Here is a 25,227-nt window from a genome sequence, read left to right on the forward strand (position 1 = left end):
CTTTCCAATTCTGGCTTCTGCTTCTAGCTGCTTGGCTGCTCCATTTTTGAGGGCTCTTAAGAGAAAGCATGGGAGGCCAAGGTGATACTATTATCCCAATATTCAGTAAATGTGTTAGAAAATGGACTTTATTAGTAAAGATCATTCCCTGGGAGGGTAACCTGCACGGAGCGGCAGTTGCTACCATAAAAAACTTGCTGGGCAGACTGGCTGGACCATCTGGTCCTTTTCTGCCGTCATTACTGTTATGTTATCTTCAGTAAAGTTTGTCCTACTGTTGACAAAAATAAATCTTTGAAACACCAATGCTAATCAAAAATGTGTCCCTTTATCAACAAAAGCGATTATATATTCCAAAAGACGTAACCAAAATCTAAATTTTCTAGTATTCAGAGAAGTGCACATTAAATATTTTTTTTATTTTCTGTTTTATAAATTGGACCTTCATACCACCCCGTGGATCCGGAGTATGGCTTTTACTCTGTATTTTCACTGCTCAGGGGTCACCTTTAATCATCAGACTACATTCATGACACATCATGCTTCGTGTCCTGCTGCCTCAGGGACACTCCAACTGAAGTATTGCCCATGAAAAATTATGCAGTTGTGCGAAAGGAATCAAAGTGAGCCTTTTAAATCTTCCTCTGAAAGACAAAAACACTTTAGATAAGAGTCAATCGTGAAAACGTGTGTGAGAAATGTAACTTACTTAAATAGACTCGTTTTGAGACACTCCGTCTCTAAACAGCATGAATGTCAAAATGGTTGCGGCATGTAGTAAGTGACTTTGAACAGGTATGATGTTCCCAATGTGCACGGTTGACTCTTATCTAAAGTGTTTTTGTGTTTCAGAGGAAGATTTAAAAAGCTCACTTTGATTCCTTTTGCACAACTGCATAATTTTTCATGGGCATTACTTTAGTTGGAGGGTCCCTGAGGCAGCAGGAAACATGATATCATGTCATGAATGTGGACCGATGATCAAAGATGACTCCGAGTGGTGAAAATACTGAGTAAAAGCCATACTCCTTATCCGCGGGGTGGTATGAAGGTCCATGATTAGCAAAGAGGGAAAGTCACTTTCTTCCAGTATTACTCAGTCCCTTTTTTCTTATGCACAGAACACCTTTGTCACCATGGAAATTATTTTGAGTTGTTCTCTTTGTAGATCTATGCTGGTCCTGTGCTTCTCCGAAGACATCGTTATCCAATATGCTTTTTTCTTGTCCTTTTGTTCATGCCTTTTGGGCCTTGATCTGGTATTTAATCTCTAGTTTTTTCAGTTTAACATGTCCTCTTACTTATAGTACTGTGTTATTACGAGCAGTGGCTTTTTAAATACCATTAGCCACTCCTAATACAGTTGTTAGATTTCTTAATAGTGGTAGCTATTAAGATGATCTTGCCTAATTGGAAGAATAGTGAATTACTTAACTAACATTTTTGGTGGAATTTGATTCGCATGTATTATAGATATGAGAAGACAGTGGCTGTTAAATCAGTTGACCAAGTTGATGTGGAAGATCTTTCCCTATGATTTCTCATTTTGCACTATGCTGTTGTTATCTGGTCTAACATATATATTTTTCTTACCTTTAGCAGTCAATTAAATTTTTACATACCAATCAAATCAATAAAATCTTTATCCAAATGCTGACTTATAAGAGAAAACCTCAAACAAGGAGTATACAAGGAATCAGGCAGACAAAATTCATAACTTGTACAATCACCAGCCTGTGTTATTAAAAACTTTTTATTGTCAATACAAAATTCAAATTGTAAATAAATTCTAATCTGAGCCAGAATTCAATCATATGACCACATTTGTGTTCTTATAGCCATGTTTTTATAGTGTGACCAATAAGTTTAAAGGCAAGCTTTTGGAAAATGTTAAACAGGAAACAGAGAGTAGGATTAAATGGACAATTTTCTCAGTGGAAGGGAGTGGACAGTGGAGTGCCTCAGGGATCTGTATTGGGACCCTTACTTTTCAATATATTTATAAATGATCTGGAAAGAAATAAGACGAGTGAGATAATCAAATTTGCAGATGACACAAAATTGTTCAGAGTAGTTAAATCACAAGCAGATTGTGATAAATTGCAGGAAGACCTTATGAGACTGGAAAATTGGGCATCCAAATGGCAGATGAAATTTAATGTGGATAAGTGCAAGGTGAAAAGGGAAAAATAACCCATGCTATAATTACACAATGTTGTGTTCCATATTAGGTGCTACAACCCAAGAAAGAGATCTAGGCATCATAGTGGATAACACGTTGAAATTGTCGGTTCAGTGTGCTGCGGCAGTCAAAAAAGCAAACAGAATGTTGGGAATTATTAGAAAGGGAATGGTGAATCAAATGTCATAATGCCTCTGTATCGCTCCATGGGTGAGACCGCACCTTGAATACTGTGTACAGTTCTGGTCGCCGCATCTCAAAAAAGATATAATTGCGATAGAGAAGGTACAGAGAAGGGCTACCAAATAAGGGGAATGGAACAGCTCCCCTATGAGGAAAGACTAAAGAGGTTAGGACTTTAAAGCTTGGAGAAGAGACGGCTGAGGGGGGATATGATAGAGTTTAAAATTATAAGAGGTCTAGAACGGGTAGATGTGAATCGGTTATTTGCTCTTTCGGATAGTAGAAAGACTAGGGGGCACTCCATGAAACTAGCATGGGGCACATTTAAAACTAATCGGAGAAAGTTCTTTTTTACTCAACGCACAATTAAACTCTGGAATTTGTTGCCAGAGGATGTGATTAGTGCAGTTAGTATAGCTATGTCTAAAAAAGGATTGGATAAGTTCTAGGAGGAGAAGTCCATTACCTGCTATTAAGTTCTCTTAGAGAATTGCCACTGCCATTAGCAATGGTAACATGGAATAGACTTAGTTTTTGGGTACTTGCCAGGTTCTTATGGCCTGGATTGGCCACTGTTGGAAACAGGATGCTGGACTTGATGGACCCTTGGTCTTGACCCAGTATGGCATTTTCTTATGTTCTTATGTTCTTCTAGAGAAGAAAAACTCTGTCCAGATTTCAATTATTTGATGAAAAACGCCAGGCAGTGTATATCTGTATTGTCCTTACACCAGTTTCTCTTATTTTGCTGTATTGTTTTTCTTTGTTTTGTTGGAAAGCTAAAATGTAAATAAAAACACTTGAACATATATTACGCAAGGTCCCTCTCCCAGTCTGCACATTAGTCTTTCACCACCCATTACATACAGGTCTTTTGGATTATTTCACCCCAAATGCATGACTATACACTTCTTGTCATTGAATCCCAACCGTCAGTCTTCTACCACTCTTCAAGCTTTCTTAAATCACTTTTCATTCTCTTTACTCTTTCAGGCATGTCCACTCTGTTGCAGATCTTCTTAGTAAAATTTGCAGACAGACAGACTTTACCTTCTATCCCTTCTGCATTGTTGATGACAATGATCTTGAATGGAACCAGTTCGAAAATTGATCCTTATGGCACTCCACTTAACACCGTTCTCATTTCAAAGTAGGTTCCATTTACCATTACATGCTGCCTTTTGTCAGTCATCCAGTTTGTAATCCACTTCACCACCTTGATGCCGAATCCCAAACTTCTCATTTTATTCACGAGCCTCCTATGCAGGACTGTATCAAAAGCTTTGCTGAAATCCAAGTAAATCACATTGATCGCTCTTCCAATTCTCTAGTCACCCAATTAATAAATCAATCAGATTTGTCTGACAAGGACCTTCTCCTGGTGAATCCATGCTGGCTCAGGTCCAGCAATCTACCAATTTGTAGAAGGTTCACTATCCTTTCCTTCAGCAGACTCTCCATTCAGTTTCCCATCATTGAGGTGAGGCTATCGATTCCTGCCTCCTCTCTACTACCACTCTTGTGAAGCGTTCTCCAATCACGTGGCATCATTCCCATTTCCAAGAAGCTATTGAGCAGATCTTTAAGCAGACCCAATTGCACATCTCTGAATTCTCTAAATATTCTGGAATGTACCACATCCGGTCCCATTACCTTGTCCACTTTGTTTTCCTAGCTCTTCCCACCCCTTTCTATGGTCTTGTCAACCAGTAATGGTCCTTCGCTAGGGTCATCTTTAGTGAACTCTAATCTGATCTATTTGTTTATTGCTAACATTTCATCTCTCTCCACACATTGTTCCTTGTCAACTTTAAATGTCACTGTACCACTTTTGGGCTTCCCTTCTTTCTCTGATATCTCTGAAAATATTTTATCACCTCACTTTACTTTTTTGACAAACCTTTCTTCCACTTGACCTTTTGCTGTCCTGATTTCTTTCTTTGTCTCCCTCAATTTTTACCAGGTATTCTTCCCTATGTTCCTTTTTTGGGGAACCTTCTTGAATGCTGCTCTTTTTGCCTTTATTTTTTTCAGCCACTTCCTTTGAAAACCAGATTGGTTTTTTCCCTCTTACTTTTGTTTACTTTTCTACATATATATTTTTTGTCTTTGTAATAGCTCCTTTTAATTTGGCCCACTACTGTTCCACTTCAGTTTTCTAGTTCTTCCTCCAGGAACATCCCCTTTTTGACAAAGTCCGTGTATTTGAAATTCAGAACTTGGGTCTTCATATGACTTCTCTGTATCTTATTTGCGATACCAAGCCATAGTCGCTGGTGCTTAAGTGGGCACCCATGCGGACATTAGAGAGATCCCCATTTGTGAGCACTAGGTCGCGTATCACGCCCTCTCATTACCATTTGTTTGAACAGAGCCCCCCTGCGATTTGGGTTGGTGCAATTATCCCATTAATCAGTTGTGGCAGAATAGGCTCTTAAAAGAGCAAAGAAAATAAGGATATGTTTAAATATTTCCTAGCGTGTAGCAGATGGACTCAGGACCAATGGGGTATAGTGTGCTCCTGATAGCAGTTGGAGATGGAGTCAGTTTTCAATCTGACGTCAGCACTACGTTTACCCATGCAGGAAGCTCTGCTGTTCAGTATTTCTCCGTCTCCTTAGCAGTTTGGGACTATACACACGCTTGCACAGCGTTAGAAAATCCAAACCAAAGAAGAAAATTCCAAATAAGAGATTTTACCTCTACAGACGAGCCCCGCTCTCCTGCGGTGATACCTAAGGGTCCCTCCCCTAGTCGAGAATTCCTGAGGTGATTTCAGAGATTCCTCAGAGGTAAGCCTTGGTCCGGTAGCCGGTTCCCGGAGTGGACTTGGCCCCCAGGAATGGGAGTGGCTGAGGCAGCGGGTGCGATACTGAGCACGGTGGTGAAGGTAATTTTCCCTCTCCCCCTGCAGCCGGAGACCGCCCGGCACCAGACCGGGAAACGCCGAGACAAGGTAAGGCAGAAAACTTTCTTAAGTCTCCGGTCTCTGAGACTCTGATCACTGTACAGATTGCCAACCAGCGTCTGTCCCTTCAGGTTGATCAGCCCCATTCGGGCTAGACCCCGATCCGGCTCGAGGGTCCTCCTATATGGAGACCTTCTGGGGGGGTCGCCATCTTGCTTGCATGATCGCCAGCGCCATTTCTCCCCCCTTGATCGCCGTGCGCACAGCGGCAAGCCGGGCGCATAACATACTTGTGTGCAAAGCGGCGCGCGCATAGGTGCCGTGCGCAAAGCGGCGCGTGCATAGCTGCCGGCCGCATAGCTACACACTCAACGGTACAGGGCGCACAAGTTATGGCTGCATGCACATCTCTGTAAGCACACATACCGGCCTGCACGCATAAACGTCCCGGCGAGCGCATATAACCGCACAGCCCGGGTTTGAATGTCCCTAAGCTCACAAAACATGGCACCACCAGCCAAGAAAGCCAAAGCACAAGCTCTCTGCCCAGCCTGCCATGTAAGAGCTACGCAGCATGAAGAGGCTACTGCCCTGTGCCTACAGTGCGAAACGGCTCTGGGAGAACCAGGGCAAGGTCCCCCAGCCAGTGCAGGAATCCAGATCCAGTGATAGTACCCTGGTCCTCTCTATCCCCAGCTCGGCCCTCCAGACAGGGCCCTCTGGGAACGCCACCAGGTTCAATATAGACCCAGGAACCTTTTCCTGGGTGGAATTCTTTAAAGGTCTGCAAACCTTCGTCCAGGTGCAATCGGCACCACCGGCAACACAGCCTCAGCCTCCACCAGAGGACCCAAATCTCCCAGGCCCTTCTCAGCCTCCCAGAGATGTGCCTCCCTGGGACAAAAGCCTATTCTTAAGGGACACAGACACCTCAGAGGAAAACCAAGATTCCCTGGAGGAAGGGGAAATCCCTCCAGGAACAGAACCATACAAACCATGATGCTTTTCTTCTCCAAAGGCGAGCTGCCAGACCTCGTGTCCCTGAGCCTGAAAGAGCTGGCCATCCCAGGCACAAGCACCACAGCAGAGCCAAAGACTAACCCTCTTCTGGTCGGGCTCCGTCAGGCCTCACGCCATTTCCGTTGCTGCAAGCCATACAACAACTGATCAACCTGGAATGGAATGCTCCAGAGGCCAGTTTCAAGGGAGGACTGGCCCTAGAAGCCCTATATCCACTGGAACCCTCAGACAAAGAACTCCTGGTGGACACCATGGTCTGCGCTGTCACAAAGCGCACCACCATCCCAGTCGAAGGAGGATCGGCACTCAAGGATGCCCAAGACAGACGTCAAGAATCCATCTTTAAACAGTCATTTGATGCAGCAGCTTTGACACTGCAGATCGCAGCCTGCTGTGCTGTGGCGATACGGGCATGCTTGTCACTGGCCAGGAACACCACCACGCCTGTCGAAACATTAGAACCAGCAATATCCTTCCTCATGGTGCACACCTCAGCCAGGGGCGTCTTATCCATTGTGGCAGCCAGAAGGGAACTCTGGCTCCGAAACTGGTCAGCCGACGCGACTTCCAAGACTAAACTCACAAGGATGCCTTCTAAAGGAACCCTCCTTTCGGGAGCGAACTGGAGAAGTTAGCCGACAAATGGGGCGAATCTCCAGTGCCTCGGTTACCAGAGGACAAGAACAAAAGAAGCCAATGCCCCCTCTCCCCGAACATCCAAGGGCAGAAGATCATAGCATTTTAGACCGTATAAGAATACATACCAAGCACCTCGCCCTGCAGGCAGGGGTCAGTCCTTTCGGAACAAACACAATAAGAGGGGAGCCGGCCCAGGCCCCAGCCGCACCCCACAATGAGAATCAACAGACCCATCCACAGGAAGAAGCCATAGGGGGCAGGCTTGCCCTATTCTACCAAAGATGGGTCGAGATAACGTCTGACAAGTGGGTTCTAGCCATCATTCAAGAGGGATACTTTCTGGACTTCCACAGCATCCCTCCAGACAAATTTGTGAAATCTCCTTGCCACTCCACCTCCAAGAGGACGGCAGTGGAAACCACACTGACCAAATTGCTTGCCTTAAAGGCTATAACACCAGTGCCCACGCACCAAAGAAATATTGGGCACTATTCCATCTATTTTATCGTCCCCAAGAAAGAAAGAACGTACCAGCCCATCCTGGACCCTCAAGTCAGTCAACCGCTATCTTGAGGGTACCACACTTCTGCATGGAAACCCTATGCTCGGTCATAAGGGTGGTACAGCCGGGAGAATTTCTGACCTCCCTGGATCTGTCAGAAGCCTATCTGCACATCCCGGTCCATCATGATCATCAGCACTTCCTACGCTTCACGATCCTGGACCATCACTACCGGTTCCAAGCGCTACCCTTCAGGCTAGCTACAGCCCCGAGCACGTTCCAAAATCATGGTTGTAGTGGATTCTGAGGAAAGAAGGAATCCTCATACAACCATATCTAGATGATTGGCTGATCAGGACAAAATCTCCAGAGAAAAGTCATCAAACTACCACAAGAGTCAAGAATCTACTGGAGAACCTCGGATGGGTCATCAATGCAACCAAGAGCTGTCTGCGGCCCTCCCAGTCTCTGGAATACCTGGGAGTCCGGTTCGACACCCAACAGGACAAGGTCATTCTTCCCCCTACAAGGAGAAGGAAATTGATGGACCAGTTGAGAAAACTGTTGAACTGCACTTACCCCACGGTATGGGACTACCTCCAAGTCCTTGGACTCATGACATCAACCCTAGAAGTCATACCCTGGGCAAGGGTCCACATGTGTTCCCTACTGTCACGATGGAACCCGATGTCCCAGGACTACACCATCTGCCTCCAGTTGCCGGCAGAGGTACGAATACAGCTCTTATAGTGGCTACAAGAAGACCATCTGAGCAAGAGAGTAAGGCTATCCCCACTGACCTTGGGTCTTGCTCACCATGGATGCGAGCCTATGAGGGTGGGGAGCCCACTGTCAGGAACTGACGGCCCAGGGGCAATGGGATAAGGAAGATTTTGGGATGGAACATCAACCGACTGGAAGCCCAGGCAGTCAGACTAGCCTGCCTACGATTCTGTCACAGACTCCAAGGAGAAGCTGTCAGTCATGTCAGACAATGCCACAAGAGTGGCCTACATCAACCGCCAGGGAGGAACCATAAGCTAATATGTGTCCCTGGAAATAGACACCCCCCCCCCCCCAAATGACGTGGGCAGAAGCAAACCTGCAAGGGATCTCGGCCGCCCACATCGCGGGAAAAGACAACGTCACTGCGGATTACCTCAGCAGAGAAAGTGTAGACTCAGGGGAATGGAGGCTGTCAACCACAGCCTTCCAGTTAATAATAACCGCATGGATCTTCTGGCAACCCGGTCCAATGCCCAACTTCGGTCGCAGATGAGACCCTCAATCCCAGGGGAATGACGCCCTCATCCAAACCTGGCCACAGGAAGATCTGCTGTACGCCTTCCCTCCATGGCCACTACTAGGCGGGATCATCCGCAAGATAAAACATTAGCAGCTAGTACTCTTACTGGCCTCGGACTGGCCAAGAAGGCCGTGGTACGCAGACATGCGAAGACTTCTGGCAAGGAATTGCCTGTGCCTACCTCCACACAGGGACCTGCTCCAGCAAGGACAGATCCTCCACAAAGACCCAACTCGATTCTCTCTTACAGTCTGGTGATTGAGAGGACTTGCCTGAAGAAGAGCGGATACTCAAGGGCAGTAATTGACACCTTGTTCCGAGCACGCAAGTTTTCCACTTCTCTAACCTACAATAGAATATGGAGAATATTCGAAGCCTGGTGTGAAGACCACGACATCCTTTCGCGGACAGTCAAAATTCCCATGATCCTGGAATTCCTGCAGGATGGCCTGAAGAAGGGGTTGTGTCTCAACTCCATCAAGGTTCAACTGGCCATGCTGGCCTGTTTCAGAGCCAAAGTGGACGGCATCAGTCTATGTTCCCATCCAGACGTCTCCCGCTTCCTGAGGGGGATCAAGCAAATCCGACCACCACTAAAGTGGCTGGTACCTCTATGAAATCTCAATCTAGTACTCGACTTCCTAGTGGGAGCTTCTTTCAGATTTACTTGCGGTCTGTCCCTTCGGCTCCTGACCTTGAAGACTGCCTTCCTAGTAGCAATATGTTCAGCCCGTCGCATCTCTGAACTTCAAGCTCTATCCTGCCAGGAACCGTTCCTCAGATTCACACCGGGATCCATACAGCTACGCACTGTCCCCTCCTTTCTTCCAAAGGTGGTTTCTCATTTCCATCTAAACCAAACCCATCTGCTGCCATCTCCAGACGAGCATAAGGACTCAGAAGACCTACGCCATCTTAACATCAGCAGACTCCTATTCCGCTACCTGGAAAGATTGGAATCCATACGAAAGACGGACCACCTATTCGTCCTTCACAGCAGGAAGAAACAAGGGGAAGCAGCCTAGTGGGCAACCATAGCCCGCTGGATCAGAGGAAGTAATCAAGGTGGCCTATGTAGAGGCAGGCAAGCCTCCACCTCTACAAGTCAAGGCCCATTCCACAAGGGCCCAGGTAGTGTCCTGGGCAGAAATCAAGATGCTGTCACCCGCTGAGATCTGTCAGGCGGCGACATGGTCCTCCATTCACACCTTCTCGAGGTTCTACCGCCTGGAGCTTCAGGCCAGGAAGGACACAGCATTTGCTAGGGCAGAACTAAGTGGGCCACGAGCAGCCTCCTACCCGGTTCAGGAGTAGCTTTTGTACATCCCATTGGTCCTGAATCCATCTTCTACACGCTAGGAAATGGAGAAATTAGTTACCTGATAATTTCGTTTTCCTTAGTGTAGACAGATGGACTCAGTATATCCCGCCCACGGCTGCCTCAACATACGGAAACCTCGGGTGACAATCCCCAGGAGCAAGACAAGCATGGATAAGCCAGACTTGCCCCCAGTTAAGACACCCATAGTTACCGGGTGTCGGCGTTTCTCGGTTGACTACATTGGCGGTCTCCAGCTACAACTCAGGTCAACTAGTTCAAGTTGACCAAGTTAATCAAGTTATCCAAACACACATATATCCACTATTGCTTTTCGAGGAGAATAGTGAAGAGCAGAGGTTCCTGCACAGGTATATGTAGTGCTGACATCAGATTGAAATCTGACTCAGTCTCCAACTGCTATCAAGAGCACACTATACCCATTGGTCCTGAGTCCATCTGTCTACACTAAGGAAAATGAAATTATCAGGTAAGTAATTTCTCCATTATGCTAGGGAAGGGTCACAGGTCAGTATTTCCCAACCCTCTCCTGGAGGCATACCTAATCAGTCAGGTTTTCAGGATATCCATGAGTATATATGAGAGAGGTCTGAATGCAAATCTGTCTTGTGCATATTCATTGTGGTGATCCTGAAAATCCAACTGCCTAGGTGTGCCTCCAGGAGAGGGTTAGGAAACACTCTCCTAGATTAGTGGACAATTTCGATAAAATGTCAAAGCTCCATGCTTAATGCATGGATCTCCACATACCAGTTTTACATGTTTCAATACCTACTGTATATGATTGTAACAGAAAATAAAATATTTTCTTCCATCCGGTAAAGGCAGAATTGCATACCCTCAGCTGCTCTTGAATGCTGAAGAGTGCATATTCTATCTTATTCAATCTATCTATAAGGCGTTTGATTCCACGGCATGCGCCTCTACAGCATCCATTGGAGCATGTCATATGGCTTGGTTGAGAGCCAGTAGCCCATGTGATAATGTCCATGATAAGTCGGCAGATATTACCTGTGCAGCCAGTGCAGATGACGCTTAGGGTTTAAAGTCCTACTGTTTTTAAACTGTTTGTGTAAAATGGCACCTAAATGTGTTTTTTCTTCTCTGACAAATTATGTGCCTAGTTGATCTTTAATATCTGGTTCACCGCATTTGTTATGTATTCCAACTGTTAAACAGTATAGATTGCCTTATTTCACTTAGGGCCGGATTTTCAAAAGATTACACACGTAAATCCAGAGGATTTACGTGTGTAACCTGTCGTACGCACCTGGGGCCTATTTTAAAAAGGCCCGGCAGCATGCATAAAGCCCCAGGACATGTGTAAGTCCTGGGGGCTTTAGAAAAGGGGCGGGGAATGGGGCGGGGTCAGGCTCCCGGCAGAGTGGCCATATTTGCTGCTGTGCCGGGGATCGTGGGCCAGCAGTCGAAGGTCAGGAGGAGGTTAGAGTAGGGCTGGGGGGAAAAGGTTAGGGGAAGGGGTGGGAAGGTCAGGCTAGAGGGAAGGGAACAGGGGGAAGGCAGTGCGGCTCGGCGCTCAAGGTGCACAATTGTGCACCCCCCTTGCGCGCGCAACCCTTGATTTTATAACTTGCGCATGCAAGTTATAAAATCGGGTGTACATGTGCGTGAGCACATCTTTTTAAAATCTACCCCTTAATGTTTGTTTTGCATGGAGGACCCACTTGGTTGCACTTGGAGTTGCATACAGAACATCCTCTGTTTCTATTTAGAAAGTTGTTAAAAGTCTATTTGTTTAAGGCTTATGAGGAATGTCCTGATTAGAGTATATTAGGGATACGGCAGCTTTTAGTTAATATTAACAACAGTGTATTTTTAGATTGTTTATTTTTATGTTGTGATGTGGTTTTTTATGTATACATTTCTGTATGTTTTTATGGATATGATCTGTAAGGCTTCCTAGAAGTGATGATAGTGCGGGTTATACATTTTTTAAAATTCATGTTTTTTGGAGAAAAGCCGAGAGGAACAGTGGTGGTCCAGTCCCTCCCTATAGGACAGGAACCGTCTTCTACCAGGCATGCCTACTATGCTTTCAAAAGACTGTATTTCCAGAGATGCCCCTTCCAACAATTCCAACAATACTGGATGCCGCCTTTACTTCCACAATAGCAACAACTTCCGAATTGTACTTGATAGTGTGAGCAGCATCAACTAAAAACAATGCAACAGGTCTGACTGAAGCCTGGACCAAATTTTGACTACCTTTCAAACACAGCAATAATCCTCTCCAGTGAGGGGGAGAATCCAATACTGTCTGGAAGAATGGTGCAAAATTACCAAAGATCACTAGGTTCTCAAGATTATGGATTTTGGATCTTTCTTGCCTTTCTCCTGGCTTCCAGAACTTCCTCATTACTCAGATTCAAAATGCTTTACAGAACTCTGCCTGGAGGTGGAGTCACTCGTCCAACAAAGGGTGATAGAACTGGTTCTTTATCATCACCATGACCAAGGGTTCTATTCCCGCTACTTCCTTATCCCCAAGAAATATGGAGGACCGAGACTTCTCAGTTTGCCCTGGAGAGATTAGCATAGGCATTATAGGCCTGATTTTCAAAGTATTTACACTTAAAAATGGATTTTATACATGTAAATGCACTTTACCCATGCAAGTGGGGTTTTGAAAATTGCTACAATATAAACCATAAAAATGTCCATAGGATTTACTTGCATAAGTGCACTTTACGAGGGTAAATGGTTTTGAAAATAGTATATAGTATACTATAGTAGTTACATTTATAGATGTAAATCCTTTTAAAAATTACATCCTGTATGTTTAAACTGATTAGTCAAAATTTTACCATACAACTTAACAGCCAGGTTCAATAATGAGATGGGTCTATACAAACCAGGATCAGTCAAATCTCTCCCTGTCTTGGGTAGGACTGTTATTGCTGCTACATTCATTGTGAAAGGGATCACTTTGTTGTGCACCACGTAATTAAACAATTCCTTTGATGGGGGCAGTAAAGTCTGTAATGAATTATAAAAAAGCGAAGTTAACTATTCGGGCCCTGGTGACTTGTGCGGTTTTAGTTCTTTTATGACCTGTCTTGCTCCGAAATGGGAGCATTCAATTTAGAAAGCTGTTCCCCATTCAACTGACACGCATCGGCTGGTGATGTTTTACTTCTAATGAAGACTGATGTATAAATATTTTATGTTCAAATTCTTGAACAAGCAAGCCCCTGAGGCAGCCATTTGAGGAATGGCGAAACTCAGCAGAGTCGGGCATTTTTATACGTCTCCACTATAACAAATTTAAAAGGACATTCGGCATCTATCTTGTTTGTTGACCCCATTCAACTGAGACAAATTCACTTTATAAAAGAACTCCCTCTGACTGTCCAAATCAGAGGTCCAAACTCCCTCTGACTGTCCAAATCAGACTGTCCAAATCAGAGCGCCGAGCTGTTGATAATATTTGAACAGCTCCTCTATTTGCTCGGTAGAGGTCACAAGCAAACCATCAGATTATAAACTTAGATTGCATGTGCATTCTGACCAAATTGTCCAACATGTGCCCAGATTTATTGCCATGAAGAAACATTTTATGTCTACAATTAAATATTGCTCCTTTGGCTTTCTGATATATTTGCTCTATTCCACTGCTGTTTATAATATGTTATCCTCTTCTTCAAATCTAATATTCATTTGTTTCTTTGATGCTTCTTAAAGGCAACAAAATTTATAGTGTCACCCCCTAAGTACTGCCTTGGTTGTCTCCCAAAATAATATTTATTTATTTATTTTTATTTAAAATCTTTTCTATACCGTCGTTAAGTTATATACCATCACAACAGTTTACAGAAAGGCACATATATAAATTTGGTAATGTATATGTTAATACTTATCTATAAGAACTGCCATTCAAGTCTGGTAACATAGTTTCATAATAGACTATTAGCTGAATGTTATAAATCTTGACCTCTTCTTTCATGTATCAGTATTAATTACATATATGGCTCTATTGGATTGTATATTTTGTTAAAGTTGAAATAATAAAATCACACATATTGAGCTATGTGATATGTGCTGATGTTCTGCTGCCAGCTTTCACTATTCCACTATTCTCCGTTCTCTTTGTAAAAAGCTTGTTTAAATAGCCAGGTTTTTAAACACTTTTTGAAAAATGTGAAATCTTTCTGTAGTCTAATTTCTAGGGGTATGGTGTTCCAGAGTACCGGTCCAGCTAAGGATAATGCCCGTTCTCTAACTTGGGTCAGTCTTGCAGTTTTAACAGAAGGAATGGTTAGGAGGGCTTTGTTAGCTGATCTCAGGTTTCTATGTGGGACATGCTGTGTTCAGCCATTCTGCTTTTTCATCATGAATTTATGTATTGTGCAAAGTGTTTTGTATTGTACTCTGTGTTCTATGTGTAGCCAGTGTAATTCTGCTACTTTCAGTAATGTGATCCCTTTTTCTTTTGCCAGTCAGTATTCTTGCAGCAGAGTTTTGCAGTATTTGGAGTGGTCTTACTGTTGTGTCTGGTAATCCTAAGAAAAGGGCGTTACAGTAATCAGTGCTAGCAAATATTAGTGCTTGTAGGATTGTTCGAAAGTTTGTGAGTATTAGTAAAGGTTTTAGTTTCCTGAGAACTATAAGTTTAGCGTATCCTTCTTTGACTTTTACTGAAACATGTTGTTTGAAGCTGAGTTCCGTATCGATTTATCACACTGAGGTTCCGTACTTTCTCGGTTAATTCTATTTTCTGGTTTGTTTTTTTTTAAGCAGGATTGGTGTTTGAATGACTGTCATATTTTTCCGTTCTAAATGTAGGAGTTCAGTTTTTTCGATGTTAATAACTAGCTCCATTTGGTTTAGTAGCTGTTTGATGTCTAGTTGCATGTTTGCTAGGTTTAATGTTTTTTCCATTGTGTCTTCGATGGGTAGTAATATTTGAATGTCATCAGCATATATGTAGTGTATGATTCCCAGTCCTGCTAGGAGATGGCATAACGGAAGCAGATAAATATTGAGTGTTGCGGAGAGTGCGGATCCCTGTGGTACTCCTGTTTGTAGATTTATTTTCTCTGACAATAGGTTTTTAATTTGGACTTGATAAAATCTGTTACTTAGGTATGATCTGAACCAGGCGATAAGTTGTTTTTTTATGTAGTCCTATTTCTTCTAGTCTCTTTAAAAGTATGTCATGATTTACTGTCAAAGGCTGACGATAGGTCTCATCAGGATGTAATGTTTTCCACTATCAAATCCTCTCAGAATGTTATCAGTTAGTGAGAGCAGCAAGGTCTCTGTGCTGTAGTGTTTGCGGAATCCACGTTGGGAAGGGTACAGTATATTATCTAAATGCTCAGCCAGTTATTTTTGTAGTTTTTTCTATTAATTTTGCAATTAGTGGTAAGTTTGAGATTAGGGGATCACTGTTTTTTTTCTTCATAATTGGTTTAATGATTGCTCCTTTCAGTGTGTCCGGCAGAGACCCTTCCTCTAAGGATAGGTTTATGATCTATGTTAATATAGGGGGAAACTATTTTGCTAATTTTTTAATGTCCGTAGTTGGCAGGGTATCAGTTATATGTGGGGCAGGGTTTATCTTTTTCAGCATAGATTCTACTTCAGAGTCTGAAGTCTCGTCAAACCTAGACCATTGTGTAATGTCTCTTTTGTGCATTTAAATTTCTTGTTTAGTTGTAATAGGGATTTTGGTTCTTAGGTTTGCAATTTTGTCACTGAAGAATTGTGCTATTTCATTCAACCTATTTTCGGGTAAGTTCAGGGGGGACTCCGTTGTATCTGTGGTTAGATCTTTAACTATGGTAAATAATGTTCTTGGGTTATTTGCAAGTTTTTCAATTTTTGAGCTGTAGTGTTGTTTTTTTGCGTCAAAGATTATTTGTAGTAAGCTAAATGTTTTCTGAATCTGGCTAAGTTTTCATTTGTTTTGTTTTTTCCAATTTTTTTTTCTAAATTTCGCTTGACTTCTTTTATCTTTTCATTATGCCAGGGGTTAGTTTGTTTTGGTTCTATGATGCGAATATATTTCATGGGGTTAATTTCATCTGCCAGTTTTAGTTGTTTCTATCCATGCTTTTGTTGCCGAGTAGCAATCCTTATAATCAAATTCTGTTAGTTTTTCTTCTTATTTGTTTCCTAGTGTTTCAATGTTATAAGGCGGTTGAAACTTAAATTCTATTAGTTCTGTTCTTTGCTTTACTTGGGGTCCAAGATATTTAATAGTAGACTGAATGAGAAAGTGATCAGACCATGGAATTTGTGAGTAATCTGTTTTTATTTGTTCTAGGTAGATGTGATTTATAAATGTCAGGTTGAGGGAGTGTCCTGCTTTGTGCGTGGGTTTGTCTGTAATTAGATTGAAACCTAGTACTGTCATTATATCCATTAGTGTCTGGCAGGTGTTTAATGGGTAAACGTCCATGTGGAGATTAAAATCTAGCACGATGGTGGGTTTTGGTGTATTTAAGTGTGCTGTGAGGAATTCAATCAGTGGTGAAATGTTTAGTTCAAGGAGGCTTGGGGGGACAGTAAATCAAGCATATCTGCATATTGATCGTTTCAAAAATTGCAATTTCGTGGTTCCTTGGAGGTGGTGTTGGTAAAAGTTTGCATTTGAATTTTTTTTCAGCTATTGGTAGTAGACCACCCTCTCTTTTATTTGCTCTGGGAATTGAAAAGACATTGTAATTTCTATGTGCTATTTGGTTTTTTTTAGGACTGTGATTTTTTTTTTTTTAGCCAGGATTCGGTAATTGCAATGAAATTTGGTTTGATGTCATAAAGTAGATCCGTGATAATTGGGAATTTCTTCGTTATGGATTGTGCATTCACTAGTACTCTGATGTTGGGAGACTTTGGGTTTGATGGAGCGATGGGGTTTCATATGGTGTGTAAAAAGTTTAATCTCTCAGTAAAGGACCAATATGCGTATTTACTGCTATCTCATTATGTGCAGTCCTCTCATTTAAGGCAGGATATGTCTAGACATAAATCTTTGAAGGTATGTGTGAGAGGCCCGAGCAGAATAAGAAACTAATTTCACAACTGGTAGGGGATTTGAGCATTAAACCTAAACATTTGACAGTGTGGAAGAGAGATTTGGGGGTTTCATTTGATACTTGTTGTAATCTGTTTTCTTTCATTGAGCGAAGTTCAGTTTCTTCTCTTATGTTGGAAAATGGTTATAATCTTTTATATAGGTGGTATTTAACACTGGAACAGTTGAATAAGATATATGCTGCCATCTCATCTAATCGTTGGAGGAGTTGTGGTAGTTTGGGCACAATGCTACATGTGTGATGGAATTGTATGAAGATTAGTGCTTTTTGGGATGCAGTGATTCAACTTATCCATAAAATCATGGTCTGTTATCCCCAAGGATCCTCGTTATTTTTTGTTGTCTACTACACACTACCTGGTATATCTAAATTTCAGCAAATTTTGTTTACACAATTTGGTCTAGCGGCTCGGTTGGTGTTTGCATAGTTTTGCAAGCAGCAAGAGAGTTCATATTAGTGAGATAGAAGATACATAACTTGTTTTACTTTTGGTCGACTGATGTCTTTGAGACAAGAGACCGTGGAGAAATTCACAATGATTTGGCAACCTTAAAAATATCTTGAAAACAAACTCATTGAATCTGTATGAATTGGACTAATTACTAGTTTTCTTTTCTTTAGTGATGGATTCCCATGCTTTTTTCATAAGAGACTTGAGAAATGATGGTCAAGGGAGGGAGGGTAGGGTTGATAAAGGTTATTATAAGAGGTACACAAATGCTCTTGATCCTTTAGATTTTTAATGTTCTTTGTTGATTTGTGTGCTCAATACATTAACGTTAGCAGCCACTACTTACTCTCCATGTATTGGCGTCCGCTTTCCCCCCGCTTGCTTACCATTGTGATAACTATTAGTAACAGAAAACACACTACAACTGTTATTTGGCATAAAAAGGCCGCAGCTTTATTAGTTTTACATACAAATAAACTTCCTGGTGTACCCGAGCCGATGTGCTGCCCCTGACTGCCTGCCGTAACCGAGCCAGGCGTCTTTTTAGTCGGTAGCCCCTGCCGCGTCACCTCTCCCCGGCGGGGGTCCCGCCATTGGCGCTTTCATCGCACCCCCGCCTTTTCTGCGCCTCCCCTGGCGCTGACGGCTACCACGCCGTCCGGTGATGCTGCCGGCACCCCTTACTCTATATTCAACCGGCCCAGGTAACTGCCAAAACACAAGGTAGATGGATCCTTGCCTCTCATTTCCCCCACTTACCTAACTGGCTGCGACCTTTTGCTTCCTTGTGTACCCTGCTTCTATTGCGTCTTGTAACATATTGTTAAATATGTCATAGCCTATGTCAGACAAGTGTATCCCATTCTCTTGGAACAATCCCAGACACTTGTCTTCTGCCCACTGGTGTCTGATCTGATGCAGACCACTCTTACTTGTCCACGTCTCCAACTGCCTATTAACCTTTTTTCTGCCTCTATTCCATAATTTTGAGTCTTTCCACTTAGGCCTTGGAATAATTTCTGACCAAACCAATGCGGTATTCGGGTATAACACCGATATTAAATTTAAGTCGCTTTTTACTGTTTGGATTAGGCTTTTGCATGTTAATGAATTCAAGTCATTGCCCCCCAGATGTACGATTATCACATCTGGAGCCGCCCTGGATTCCCTCAGGCACCGTAACAAGGGCAATAATTGCTTCCATCGCATGCCGGGTTTTCCTGTCCATGTGACAATCCACCCTTGTGGTGCCAGGTCCAGGTGTTGTCCATAAGGTCGTCCGATCGCTCTCTTGGCCGCCCATCTTACTACGTATGAGTGACCAATAATCCATGCTGTCCGCTGAACCCGCTGTTGCTCTGTAAAATAGAATTAATAAGTTTGGTTAATTAGAGTAGATGCAACCTTGTCCAACCGTACGTATGTGTCAACAGCGTTCAATCTCCATCTTCCGATCCTCTTTATCATTTCTTTGTCTAATCCGGCCTGCGCTGCACTTGTAGCCGCACCTATTCGGAACGAGTGCGAGCTGAACTTCCTTGTGTCCCACTTTAGTTTGTTTGCCGCTGCTTTTAGTACCGCTATCAACTGGAATCTTGTCAACGGGGAGCTGTCACGATGTATCAGCAGGTGGCTTCGACCCTCTGGGTGAACGGCTAAATATTCTCTTGAATTAAGGATTGGGCATGTGTTACAACCCACTACTCGATTGAGCCGTAAAGTGGAGCCTCTTCCTTGCTGATCGGTGTTCGATCTGTCTATTGTTATATGGAGAGTCTCCATTGTGCACTGGACGTTCCTCCACAACAATCCGTTCTCTCCTTCGTCTTTTTTGTTGAGGGCCACTAATTCGCTGACTCTGAAAGCTCCATAAAATGCCAGCGAGAACACGAGCCTGAATAGCTTGGTCTCGAATGCTGGTGAGCAAATTTCTGCTAACGATACCCATAGCGCCTTCAGCCTGTGGTGTGTAATGGGATGTCTACCATCTCTGTTCGGGCCTATCTTTTTTGCCTATCCCGTCAACATCTTCTTTACCAAGAATGATTTTGTGGGGTCGCCCCATCCAAATGCTTTAAAAAAGAATGCTGCTTCGGCCAGGCGCTTGATAACAGCGTTCCTGGATATTCCGCTTTCTTTCGCTGAGACAATGAATTTGATTAAGAGCTCTTCTTTTGGAGGTCCCTATCTCCAGCCATTTTCCTCGAGGAAACTGGAAACGTCATCAAAACTTCGGCAATATGAGGTCCATGTCGACGGTGCAACTGATCTCCGGAGCAGGTCCCTTTTTGCAGACCAATTTGCCATAATCGATCCGGCATTGCTGTTGCTGTTTCGTCTGCAGTCGGTACCTGCTTGTGAAATAAATGCCATTTAGTGCGAGATCGCGTCAGCCGCACCATTTAAAATCCCCGGGACATGTCTAGCTCTTAAGGTTGTTGTGGCGCAATGCCTCTAACACTATCTCCCTCAGTAAGTTAACCACTATCGCACATTTTGCTGATTGTGCATTCAGAACATGAACGACTGCCTGATTGTCGCACCAGAATATTATGTGTCAATTCCTGAGTTTTTCGTTCCACAGTACCAGCGTGACCCATATAGGGAAAAGCTCTAGGAAGGTGATGTTTTTTGTTAAGCCCTTCTCTTTCCATTCTTCCGGCCAAGGTTCCACACACCATGCCCCTTGACACAGTGCACCGAAACCCCATCTGCGTGATGCATCGGTTTGTATGCTCAGATCCTGGTTAGATAATGGGGGATCTTGAATGACTGAAACTCTGTTGTAATTGTCCAGGAAGGCGTTCCATATCCTGAAGTCATCTCTAATTTCTTTAGATACCTGCATCTCTAATTTCTTTAGATACCTGCAGGTAATGATGCGGTTTCTTTATCCCTACCGTTGCTGCTGCCAGTCTTCTCATAAATGCTCTGCCCATTAGGATCACTCGGCAAGCGAAATTAAGGGTTCCTAAAATGGTTTGCGCGACTTGAAGCGTTATTTTCTTTGCTGCACCCGTTTGCTGAATCATATTGCGCAGCTTAGTTACTTTTTCTTCTGGTAGTCTTGCTGTCATTCGCTTGGAATCCAACTCTATACCTAAGAATGATGTTGTTGCTGGACCTTCTGTCTTGTTGCTGGCCAATGGCACGCCCAATTCAGCTGCCACTATCTGAAAGTCAGCTAGCAGGCCGCCGCATATGTTGGAATCTTTGGGACCCATGAATAGAAAGTCGTCCAGGTAATGTATGATATTGTTTGATTCTGCTTTCCTTGCTACTACCCAATGCAAAAACGAGCTGAAGAGCTCGAAATACGCGCATGAAATAGAACATCCCATGTGCATGCATTTGTCAAAGTAGAATTGGTTGTTAAAGGTGAACCCGAGTAGTGGGTGAAGGGGAAGCAACCTGAAAGCAGACTCTGTGTCCACTTTTGCCATCCAGGCCCCTCTTCCGCATGACCGTAGCAGGGCCAATGCTGTATCGAAAGATGCGTACTGCACCGAGCAGTCCTCTTGCGGCAAATGGTCGTTTATGGACATTCCTGGTGGGAATGATAGATTTAATATGAGCCGAAATTTTCCTTCTTTCTTAGGGATTACAGCTAATGGCAATAGGAACATAAGTTGGAATGGTTGTTGCGCAAATGGGCCTGCTATCCTTCCTAGCTCTAATTCCGTTTGCAACTTCTGTCGGACGATGTCCTCGTGTTTTGTTGCCGATGGAGAGTTGTTGATCTTTGCTCCTTGTATTTGTCCCTGAAATGGGATAACGAACCCATCCTTAAACCCTTGCCAAATCTTATTTGCTTTCTCCTTGTTCGTGTATACCTCGAGCCTTGGTTTCAATGCTTCTAGTTGTATTGGTGACGGTGCTTTTTCAAATTGCATCTTCTCATGGTTTAGCCTTACTCCCCGGCGATGCTTTTTTAGTGCATTTTATCATTGAGTGTGGGGCTGCACAAATAGTGCAAACATGTTTGAATTTGCAGTCTTGAAACGTACATGTGGCTTTGTTGTATCGCCAGCAAGTGTTATCATGGGCGGATGCCAGCATTGATGCATATCTGTAAGGAGATGTCCTTCGTGAATTCCTAGCTCTCATTCCCTACTCTGAAGTTTTGCAAGTCATATGTTGTATCCACAAGCTGACGTCCTGTGTTCCCCATGTCATATACCGGTTCTCCTCCATTTTATCCCGGAACTGCTCGTCGTAATTCAACCACGACCAGCCCCCATGTTAAGATCTCATGATATTGACTTCATACACCAGCATAGGTCCGTATTGTGAATGATCCTTCCTCCCAACTACACTGGCCATGTATAAGAATGCTGTTTTCCAATTAACTATAGTCTTCGGTATTCTCCTCTCCTTTTCTTTGTTGTGCTTTACATCTTTAGACTTTTTCCGCCCCTCGGCTTTCCGTCTTCCGAATAGTATACGAAAGATGTCAATGTATTTCTTCTTTTGTATTTTCTTTCTTAAGCGCTTGGGTACTTCTTCCCAGAGCTCTGATAACGTTGTAAGCGCAGGCGGCCCTCTTGACTCTTTTTCACCAGCTTTATTGGGTCCTTGCTGATCACTGTCAGAATCTGAGGATGATGAACTCTAGAGGAGCTACTGGAGCTGGTGCTCGCCCTACGCTTGCGCTTTGTTTTCTGCCTCTTTTTCCTCGACACAGAGCTACCATGTATCCCCGTGTGCCCTGACCCATACGGTGGTAACCTGTGCCCCATGTCCCCTTCTTTGGTCAAGCACTCACCCGCAATACATTGCTCGTTCGTCGGTTGCCGTGCTGCTTGACTTGTAGATGGTTGTTCCTCGTCATGTTCGTTACCCTTTGACCCTCTTTGGTCGTCTTGCGAAGTTGCGCCTTCGCCCCTGACTTGTGTTGTCACTCTAATAATCTTGTCCGGCCCTCCTCTTGTTGCATCATCCGTACCTTGTCTTATTCCAACTTCGTTGTTGAATGCTGGTCACATATACCGGGGAGGTGGCCTTGGTCCTACCTTGCTGTCTTGGTACTGTGTGAGTCGCCGAGGGGGCTCTGTCCATGTCCACCCTGCTGGGTGGTAATATTGTTCGTACATCCTTCCTTGATGTCGCCCGTCCCGCGGCCTCCTTGTCTGATTCCAATTGGGGTAAGCACTTTGATCTCCCCAGCCCCGCCTTTCTCTATTGTTCCAACTTGGGCTTCCTCTATGGTTCCATCCTGGGCTGCCTTGGCGCTGCCATGGATATTCCTCTTGATAGTCGAACTTGTATTGGTTTTGCGAATGAAATTCGCTGTCCTGGTAACTAGCGTATCCCATTGCGTTATCCTGCCAGGCTTCGTCCCTCCAACTGTCATAGTGTGGAGAGCGTTCTCTAGTACTCTGCTGTCTCATAGGGGGCTCGCTCGCCCTACCCGGCTCATCGATGGGGGCCTCTGATGTTTCATTCGCTGATTTCACCACTCCCACTCTTGGAGCTTCAGCAATCTCCATTTTGTGCGGCTTATCCCTTTCGCTGGTTGGTGCCCTCCTGCCAACCCTTCGGGTTCTTCCGCACTCTCCTCTTGTCCTCTTCCTGCCGCGAGCCCTCTGTTGCGTTGCCGGTTCGGGGTTCGTTCCCCCTGTGTTGTTGCCTTCCTCTACTGCCTTGGATCTCGTCACTCTTAGGGTTCGACCTGTATTCTTGGCCCTCTGCGAAACTCCTGCTGCTTTGCGGGATGACATGCTGCTCCTACAATTACTGTAAGAAAGTATTGATTCGTTACTATCGACCTGGCAACATGTTCTGTCCCGAACCGGCTTGTCATTATTAATGTACAGCGAAATTATTTGTTTAAATTTTTTTTTTATATATATCTGCCCCAGACCGAAACGCCTTCCTCTCCCACGTCTCCCAGCGTCCCCCTATCTACGGTGCCTCTCAAATTCGCCCTCCCCTATTTTTCCTGTTTCTCCCCCCCTTTTATGGCAGAGCAATCCTGGGGGAATGTGTTTCAAGTTCCCCCCCCACCCCTACTTTCCTATGTTTCCTCCCCTTATGGCTGCTCTATTCTGGGGGAATGTTCTCGGGTGGTATTAATTAATTTATTAAGATTTTTAAAAAAAAATTTTTAATAGCATTCCCACGCCCCTGCTGGCCTTGTCTTACTGTCACGTGTGAACAGTAATGCTGTGGCCATCTTGCCCACCGCATGCAAACTTTGTGCCGTGTTCCCTCGTAATGCCCTACTCTGCTACCGGAGGCCGGAATCAAACTCACTGCCCTTTTAATGTGGGTTGGGAAACCCTATCTGGTCCTACTGCTTAGCAAGCTTTGGAAAGTTGTTTCGCTCCTGGCTCCGAATACAGGGAATGAGGGGGTCACCTTTCTTCTTAGCTGTGAATCACAATGATCCTCGTGCCCTTCTCATCCCATGCAGTTAATGCTGATCTTTTCTCCCATCCTCCTTTTCCTGACCATCCTCTCCTTTTCCTGGCCATCCTCTATTACCCCACCACTTAATACATGACTTCCTCCCTCACTACCTGCCGCGCAATACCACGAGATAATAAGACCAAGCGCTCCTACCCCAGCATTCCCACCCTCGGCTGGCCAGGGATCGGCATCTCGACTCAGGTCTCCCACCGCGGCCCTCTCCCTGGCAGTATATGACCCTTACCACATACCGTTTGCAATAGCCCATGAGGAAGAAACAGTTTGAGGCAACTTAAGTTCTATTGTGCAATGGAATTTTCATTTCATTCATTTTTAATACTTGCGGTTTGGGGCTGGTGCCTGCTCCTGCTGCCGACGAATCACATGGTCTGACCGCGTGGGTTGATTCAGCTGAGCCCAGGCTAGTTCTCGATGCTCCTGCCAGCAGGACCGCTACACGGCGCGACCATGCGCCGTAGGGCAGTGCTAGATGAAAACGGGCACGGGCCGCTGATTCTGCCGTGAGCCTGCAGCTGCCGGACCTAAGGGTTTGAACGGAGCCGCACGGCTTGGCTGAATCGCCGGGGAGGGGGGGCTAACCCGCTGACGCACCGCTCCGTCTCGATGCTCCTCGACCGCGAGGTGGCTGGGATCCTCTCTGCGAGGTCAGACACCGCATTTATTTCTGTTGTGCGACTTGGCACACGCTGACGCTCGTGCCGTCTCGTTTCACCTTGCTGGCTTGCTCGATGGATTCCCATGCTTTTTTCATAAGAGACGAGAAATGATGGTCAAGGGAGGGAGGGTGGGGTTGATAAAAGTTATTATAAGAGGTACACAAATGCTCTTGATCCTTTAGTTTTTTAATGTTCTTTAACAGTTGTTGATTTGTGTGCTCAATACATTTCCAATTGAATAAAAAGAGAGTTCTGAATGTTTAATGATATAAGGTCTGTTACTATCATTATAAATATAGGAATTTGGATTGTATGTTTTACATTTGGAATGCTAATGACAAATTTTATAATTTTAAAATATAGAAATTTATATACAGTTTATTTTTCTCTGTTTTAAAAATGTGTGTTGTCAAAAAGTGAGTGACATTAACAGTGCTTTGTGTTTTGGACATCTTTATTAAGAGAAATTTAGTACAAAGGCAATATGAAGTGAAATATGGAAGTGATATGATTACCACCATCACTCTCTTTCTATTCTTTTACATGAA

At 44.1% G+C, this 25,227-nt stretch overlaps 1 protein-coding gene across 1 annotated transcript in view; it reads left to right on the plus strand.

Annotated features, from left to right (window-relative positions):
• The window catches only part of ATRN (attractin), a 504,108-nt gene that overhangs the window by 432,539 nt on the left and 46,342 nt on the right, over positions 1-25,227 (plus strand). The gene's annotated exons all lie outside the window — the stretch shown is intronic.

This window comes from Rhinatrema bivittatum, chromosome 1 (assembly GCF_901001135.1).
Source record: "Rhinatrema bivittatum chromosome 1, aRhiBiv1.1, whole genome shotgun sequence".
NCBI lineage: Eukaryota > Metazoa > Chordata > Amphibia > Gymnophiona > Rhinatrematidae > Rhinatrema > Rhinatrema bivittatum.